The following is a 7,513-nucleotide window of genomic DNA, read 5'->3' as shown; positions in this document are numbered from 1 at the left end:
GGGGGGGGTTTAGCAAGCAGGTGCTGTCTAAATGGGTAATGAGTGGGCACCGGAGTAAGAAGCTACAGAGAGGTGTGTTAGACTGCAACTCTGCTTTTAGGTCTGGACCCTTGATTCTGTCTATTTCAGAAGATTAATAACTCACAGACATACGAACAGAAGATATGTTGGTTTTATGTGGCACCATTCCATTGGTAGCCGCTTTAGTTCCTGAAGGTTGTGAGATGACTCACATTTTTGAATCCAGCCCATTCCACGAGTACTAGATCTGCTGTAGTTTCCAGGTTCCTCTCCTGTGGAACCAACTCCCAGTTTTAGTCCGTGAGGCAGACACCCTGTCTACTTTTAAGACTAGGCTTAAAACTTTCCTTTTTGATAAAGCTTATAGTTAGAGTGGCTTAGGTTATCCTGAGCTATCTCTGTAGTTATGCTGCTATAGGCTTCGACTGCTGGAGGACATAATGACCATTTTCCTCACTCTGCTGCTTCCTTCCACTAGTCTCCAACTATGAATTATCTGCAGTTACTATTGCTATTAACTTTATGATCTCTCACTGTTTTCTCTTTATAAAATTTACACCTGGCCTGGTGTACTGTTTAGCTACGACACCTTCCTCTAGGGGGCCATCACCTAAGCTAATGCTGCCAATATGCTCATGTTCTCCTTCCCTTGTTAATACACTTAGCCCCTTCTTTTTTCTAACACTGTCTCTCTCCTAGACAACGTTATTGAAGGAGCCATATTTGCAAATTTCTTTGATGTTGATTGTTGATTGCATCACAACTAAAAAGACAAATTTCACAACTGCTTCAGATTTTTTTTTATTTTGTTTATGAATACATTAAGAAGCTTATTATGCAGGTCATCCTGATTTCATTGGTAGTCATTGCCTGTATACAGATTGTGCAGTGTTTGTCACCCTAGGTGACATGATACTTTCCTTCCACACTATGAATTACAAACGCAAAGCTGGTTCTGAAAGCTGTTTTTTTCTGCGTGAACATTTTACTTGTTAGTATATTATCCATAAACCGACCATGAAAATACAGTGATGAATAATCCATATTGATGATATAGAACACAAATATCCTTTATTGTCTTACAGTGGGGAAATTCAGGCATACCAGCAGCAATGTAAAAGGCAAATAGAAGCACACGGATACATACAAAGGTAAAACATATAAAAACAAAAAGAGACTGTACAATAAGGGGGAATGAACAACATAAGACAAAAATACTCTATAGTTATTAACTATTCTATACTAACATGAAAGATGACTAACACAGAATTCGTGCTCTGTTTAAAACTAGTTTTTGTGTATTTTTGTTATCAATTATGGGGGAGAAGGCAAAGTTAGTCATAGGAGTCTTCTATGTAATGAGAGAGAGACCAGAATCACTGCCCAATACACACAAAGCAACCTAAGATCAGTTTTTGGCCACACCACCCCATGAAACTTCTCTGTCTGCATCGCTGCATCCACATAAAGCAGACCCCGTATTTTGCTTACAATACTCTTACCTAGTATCAACTCCTTCACCAGTTTGCCTTCTGTCTTCCCAGCTCTTCCCAATGTACATGATACATTTAGTGTTGCCCATAGGCGACTGTGGCTCAGTAGGAAGAGTAGTCGTCTTGCAATCGGAAGGTTGTGGGTTTGATTCCAGCTTCCTCCTGCTGTTTGTCGATGTGCCCCTGGTCAAGGCACTTAACCTCAAGTTGCCTACCGATCGGTGTATGAATGTGTGAGCGTTAGTGTGTGCAATTGGGTGAATGTGGCTCTAGTGTAAAGTGCTTTGAGCAGTCTGTATGACTGGAAAGGTGCTATATAAATTCAGTCCATTTACACTATTGAAAAGAAAACCTAACTTTTGAAAACAGAACATTTTTCTCTGTTCCTCATCTAGTTATGTGGGAGCTTTCAGTATGACACTGTGTTAACCTGCTGCTTATACAACCTACACAGCAAACAATGGCCATTGTTTTATGAAATGCTTTCTATCTGACTTACCATGACACTCATGCAGTTTTCTGAGCTGCACTAGTGGCTTAGGTCTTCATTGTGATCTTTTACATCACATTACCATCTTTGTTTCTGTATATAATTGGGCCTGCTTGTCTTATTAATTGTTTTCAGATGACATTTGTTGTAAATCTATGAAAATAAATAAATAAATAAAGTAACTAAATTTACCCAACTTCATTAAATTGTTTTGAACTAGATTTTATTCAAATGAATTTAATATAATCCCAGTTATTTCAGATGATCTATATTTTAGCAATGTTTCTTGAGATAAATGTGGACAGTGATGGTGTTTGTCTCATGGTCACAGTTTTGTGAGGCCGGTCGTGGCCTGCAGATTGGGAAGAAAGATATTAGCTTCAGCACCAAGCTACAACTCAGTGCTCAAATGGGACCAGAGATACACTTCGCTGCATAAACATCTTCAAACATAGATGTTATACAAATTATACTTATGAGATCCCCATTCTTCTTACTTTTATTTGGTAAATAATTTCAGTTTAGCCACAGTTACACTTTCTCCTGTTTTAAACCCTTGAATGAGGGATCAGCTGGTTCCACATTTAAATGTATGTATGTGTCATTCTGGCTCAGGCCTGGTGGGTGGGAATGATCCTGCCTCCCTTTCTCTTACCCAAAATCCCTTCTGTCTGGCACGAGCTAACAGCATGGTAATGAGACAGTGGCAGATGCTCGCGTGCCTTTACAATCCTTTCAACCTCTGACACACGCAGAGACTTCTCTCAGCCTCATGAGACAGACAGGTGGAATATGAACCTATGAGTACGGATATATATCAGTAGCCCAAGATTTACTTTTAACTTTGCTAATATTAAATGTAAACTCTAAAGTTGTATTTACAATTATGTTGTTAACATAGCTTTTTGCCTAAAACCAATCTGCCTATCTATGGCTCATCTCCATCTTTGGGCACTTCATTACTTTTTTCTCACCTTCTAACTTAAAGGATTTTAAAAGAGCTCTCTCCTTTCCTTCATAGCTGAAGGAAGGAGAGGGCTCATGTTTCCCCGTAATTTAAAAATGTGCACACATGACACAAGCCCACCAGATCCAGAATTCCCCTCCTCCAACACAGCCGTCTTCTCTCCACCTGCTATGCTGCCTTTGTCACAGGGATCTACTGCTTAATTTCAATGACAAAGTTGTGGAGCCCCTCACCCTACAGCCCAGCCACCCTAACCCCATTTCTAAACTCCTTTCAGTAATTTTATGGTCCCTGATGGCTACCCTACCCTTCTGATATCTACATGAAACTTCTTTGGTGATGAGACCTCAGTTTTCTGGCATAGATATAAAGGGCTAGATTTGAATTAGTGGATTCTTTCTAAATTAGCCCAGATTGGTCATGTGCCTTATAAACTGTTGAGTTATACAAATATTATGAAGAACAGTCCTACTGCAATATTGTTGCTGGGATCAGTAGCCTTTTTCAGATCACACTTTTAATCCATCCCTTGTACATGTCCTTCATGCCTTAATTGGGGATTAAAATCAACCCAATATTATGACTGTGACTGAAAGACCGGTAACGACTATGAGCTGAAAGGATTGTGGACCTGTGTGGCGTAATGACATAAAACAAGGCCTGCAGCAGTTGTTGCTGTAGTGTACATCTAATCAGAGAATCTGGTGCAAATAAGAATGCACTAAGGATCTTGCACAACTACGGACGGACACCACAGTCACCCAGATATAGTGGAAAAGTCCCAACACATACATCAAACATCAAACCGAGATCCAAGGCAATCCAAACAATCTTGAGAGGGCCGAAAAGCAAGCCCCAGTACCAGACAACCCCCAACACCCGAACCCCAACCTCAGCCCAGACCCCGACCAGGCCCACTCCCTCTCTAGACCTCCGACCCCAGAAAGCAAACAGCAAACGGGGTGTGAAAAGACATGATGCGTGTTGTTGTAGTGTGCATTTAAAAAGAAAAACAGGTGGGAAAGAGGGTCTGTAACACACCTTTAATGGTTATTGTTGCTTAGTGTTTCTTCCCCACAGAACTTTGGGCCAGAGGAAAACATTGAAACTTATGGAAAATTATGCCATATAACATTTATAACAACAGTCTTAACTTGAATCCCAACCTTTTTTATGTTAGAAGTCGGAAAACCAGTAAACTTTTACATTGTTATGCCTAATGTTCAGGCCAACTCCTAATAGCAAAACTAAGGTACTCAGTTATTTCTCTGTATTAAAGACACTGTAGCACTACTTGTACTGTCACAGGTTGTTCAGTACTATAACTGGCGATTGATTTAATTCAAATCATCAGAAATACAATTAAACAGTGTATTACTGCAGCTCTCACTACATTTATATGGCAACACTACTGAATGTTGCATATTTAAAGACTTGGAAAGTCAGAATTCCAACTGACTTTTCAAACAAGAAACAGAAATCCCAAGTTGTGAGCACCAAATGGAATGCACGATTACGCCTAGAGTCTCCAAATTACATTTCATTGCATGCAAACACTTTAGGAGTGAAACTGGATAGTTTATTGGCCTATGGGAGAAAAACATCAACATAACTCTTAGGAGAGATGCAGGTTCTTAAAATAGCTCACTAACAATCACACTAAACTGAATTTCTCTCGTGGCACAAGAATTCAGTTTAATCACACTCATCAGTGTTCTGTGTTCTCAGAGTGGCTGATTTCACCTTTGGGGAGTTTCCCACTTTAACATAAGTCACGAGAGCCGTGCTTCCACATGTTTTTGAACTGCAGATTGAAAAAATGCTAATTCAAATTTGCAAGCTGACTGAGAGACAGAAGTGACAACATGATACTGTTGTTCACAAACACACAATCATGCCCTATGTGAGTCCTGCATCATCTGTGTGTGTGTGTGTGTGTGTGTGTGTGTGTGTGTGTGTGTTCCTGTCTTGGCATCACAGTGAGAACCATTTTCCCGATTTCACCATCAAATTGAGGACCGTTTGTACCAAAGTGAGGACATTTTGCTGGTCCTCACGACCTATTTTGCTAACGGTTAGGTTTAGGACTAAGGTGTGAATTGAGTTTAGGTTAAGGTTAGGGTTGAGCATGCACTGGTAATAGTTAGGTTTAGGGTTATTGTCAGGGTTAGGGCATAGAAAGGGTTGAAAATGACTGAAAATCAATGGAAGTCAATGGGAGCAAAACAAGAGTGTGTGTGTGTGTGTGTATGTGTGTGTGTGTGTGTGTGTGTGTGTTTGTGTGTGTGTGTCTGCAGCCGATGTCCATGTGTTTGTTCAGAGACAGATGGCGAAACAGAGCCCATTCCCACGACTGGCACATAGGAATTTAAAATGCAGATAAAATCTATCACAGAGGCACGTCCTTAGACAGATAATTTGTTGTGTTGAAACCAAACAGCTTCTCCTGTGGCCTCTGCTTTAGATTCCAGATTAGGCTTCAGGATGCAAATGAAGCTTCTTGAATGTCTGTTTCTGGGCAGTGTCTGCTTTCACATTGAATGATTTGGGGTTATAATTTTTTATAACATTTTTGCTTTTGAACACTAAAGAGAAATATATATTTTAGTATATATGATTTTTACTAGTCTTTGCAGTTGCACTTGAATTATTGTAAAGATTGTGTTTCTTGGAATGATACCCCTTGTCAAACAAGCCACCCAAAGCTCACCAACTCCTTTCACTAGTTGAACTTTTTATGTGTTTCACAGCAGCAAGAGTAGTGTTCGATTTTGTCTATCATGGCTGGAGCTAATTGTGACTGTGGCTGTTGGGTTGGGGTCTGATGGGGTCGTTATAGATGGTAATTGTAGGTTTGGGTTGTCTAAGGCTCAGGCCAGATGGCCTGGTGCTGCTTTCATAAAGCTCTGCTCACCCACTTGTTTGCTCTCTGCAGGCTGATCAGCGTACAAGGCTACCGTAAAACATTGTTATGCAGCTAAGGCCATGAGGAGGAGGTGGCTGGGGTCAGCTGGGTGGATGTCAGAGCACTGGTCATTACCTCAGCCTTAAAAGTTCAAAAAGACAGTCCAATTTAGCTTAAAACTACTGCTGCAATCTTTGTAAGACTGACAGCTCTGCCTGATCATTCACATATTCTCTCTATGATTTCAAAATAGGTTATCTTTTTATTGTCATCCCAACCACTTCCTTGGCTTCCGTGTTGTTTTTTACAGGCAACAAACAGGAGATTTTGGAGAACGTCTGAATATTCACTTCAAAAAAACTGCCTAAAACTTCTGACCGATAAATTTGTGTTTTATACCGCAGTCCAATAGTGAGACCAAAATCAAACATATACTCATGACTTCTGAAAAGCTCTCTATTTACTTTTGCATTCAAAATTAAACTGAGTGTGTTTTTAGATCATTTTTTTAATAAGAAAATTAGGCTGAAACAAATAATTAAAGAACTTGTGGCAAATTAACTTGAATGTTTTGGTTGATGCTTCATCTCTTTTGACATCTTTAAATGTGTGGGGAAGGAAAACATTCTTCATATAGTTCCTGTTTCAACTGACCTCAAGGTGCAAGGTTTTCTAAATTTACTGTATAAGTAAGACTAAGTTTAATTGAGGCATGCCTGTGGAATCCCCAAACACACTGTTTCCTTATATGATGTCATGAGAAATCTAATAAAATTAGCCAAGGTATCAGGAGAAGAATTGTGGATCTCACTAGTTTGGTTCATTGTTGGATACAAAGATGCTTGAGGTTGCCACGTTCATCTGATCAAACATTTATATCCAAGTAAAAACAGCAAGGGATGTGTAATCATATTGTTCTAGAAAAAAAAGTGGATTTTGTGTACCAGAGAGGAACATGTCTGGGTGCAAAATATGCATATCAGCCCCAGAACAAAAACAAAATACCTTCTCAAGATATTGGCTGAAGCTGCTAACAAAGTATCAGTATCCACAGTCCTATCTTGACCAGTCTGAAAGGAAGAAGGCAATATTCCAAAACCAGCATAAAAAGCCAGATTACAGTTTGCAGATGCCCTCAATTTTTTGAGAAATGTCCTCCGGTCTGATGAAAATACAATGGATGAAATAAAATAGATGGCATCACAAAGAATAAACATTATGTGGAAAAACAGAAGCAAGATCTGAAGACATAAGCCAGAAAGTTAAAGCTTTATCACAAATTGACAATAACTCTATGGGTGCAGAACACGTTACAAAGCTTCTTATGGACAATAAAGTGTTTTGCATTGACCATCCCCATGCCCTGATCTCCCTCCCACAGAATATTTGTGGGCAGAGAGGAAAGTGTGTGTGGGAGTAAAGTGGCCTGCAAACCTGATTCAGTTACACCAGGTGTCCCAGGAGGAATGGCCCACAATTCTAGAAACTAATGTGAAAGGCTTGTGGAAACCCCAATTAGCAAAAGTCAAGGTCAGTTCTACCAAATACTAAAGAAATGTGTGTAAACTGCAGAATTAGAAGGAAGTAATTCCACTAAAACATTATTTCTCATTATTCCAGCAGTTGGCAAATATAAA

This window comes from Girardinichthys multiradiatus, chromosome 23 (assembly GCF_021462225.1).
Source record: "Girardinichthys multiradiatus isolate DD_20200921_A chromosome 23, DD_fGirMul_XY1, whole genome shotgun sequence".
In the NCBI taxonomy this organism is placed as follows: domain Eukaryota; kingdom Metazoa; phylum Chordata; class Actinopteri; order Cyprinodontiformes; family Goodeidae; genus Girardinichthys; species Girardinichthys multiradiatus.
This window is presented reverse-complemented; position numbering follows the sequence as displayed.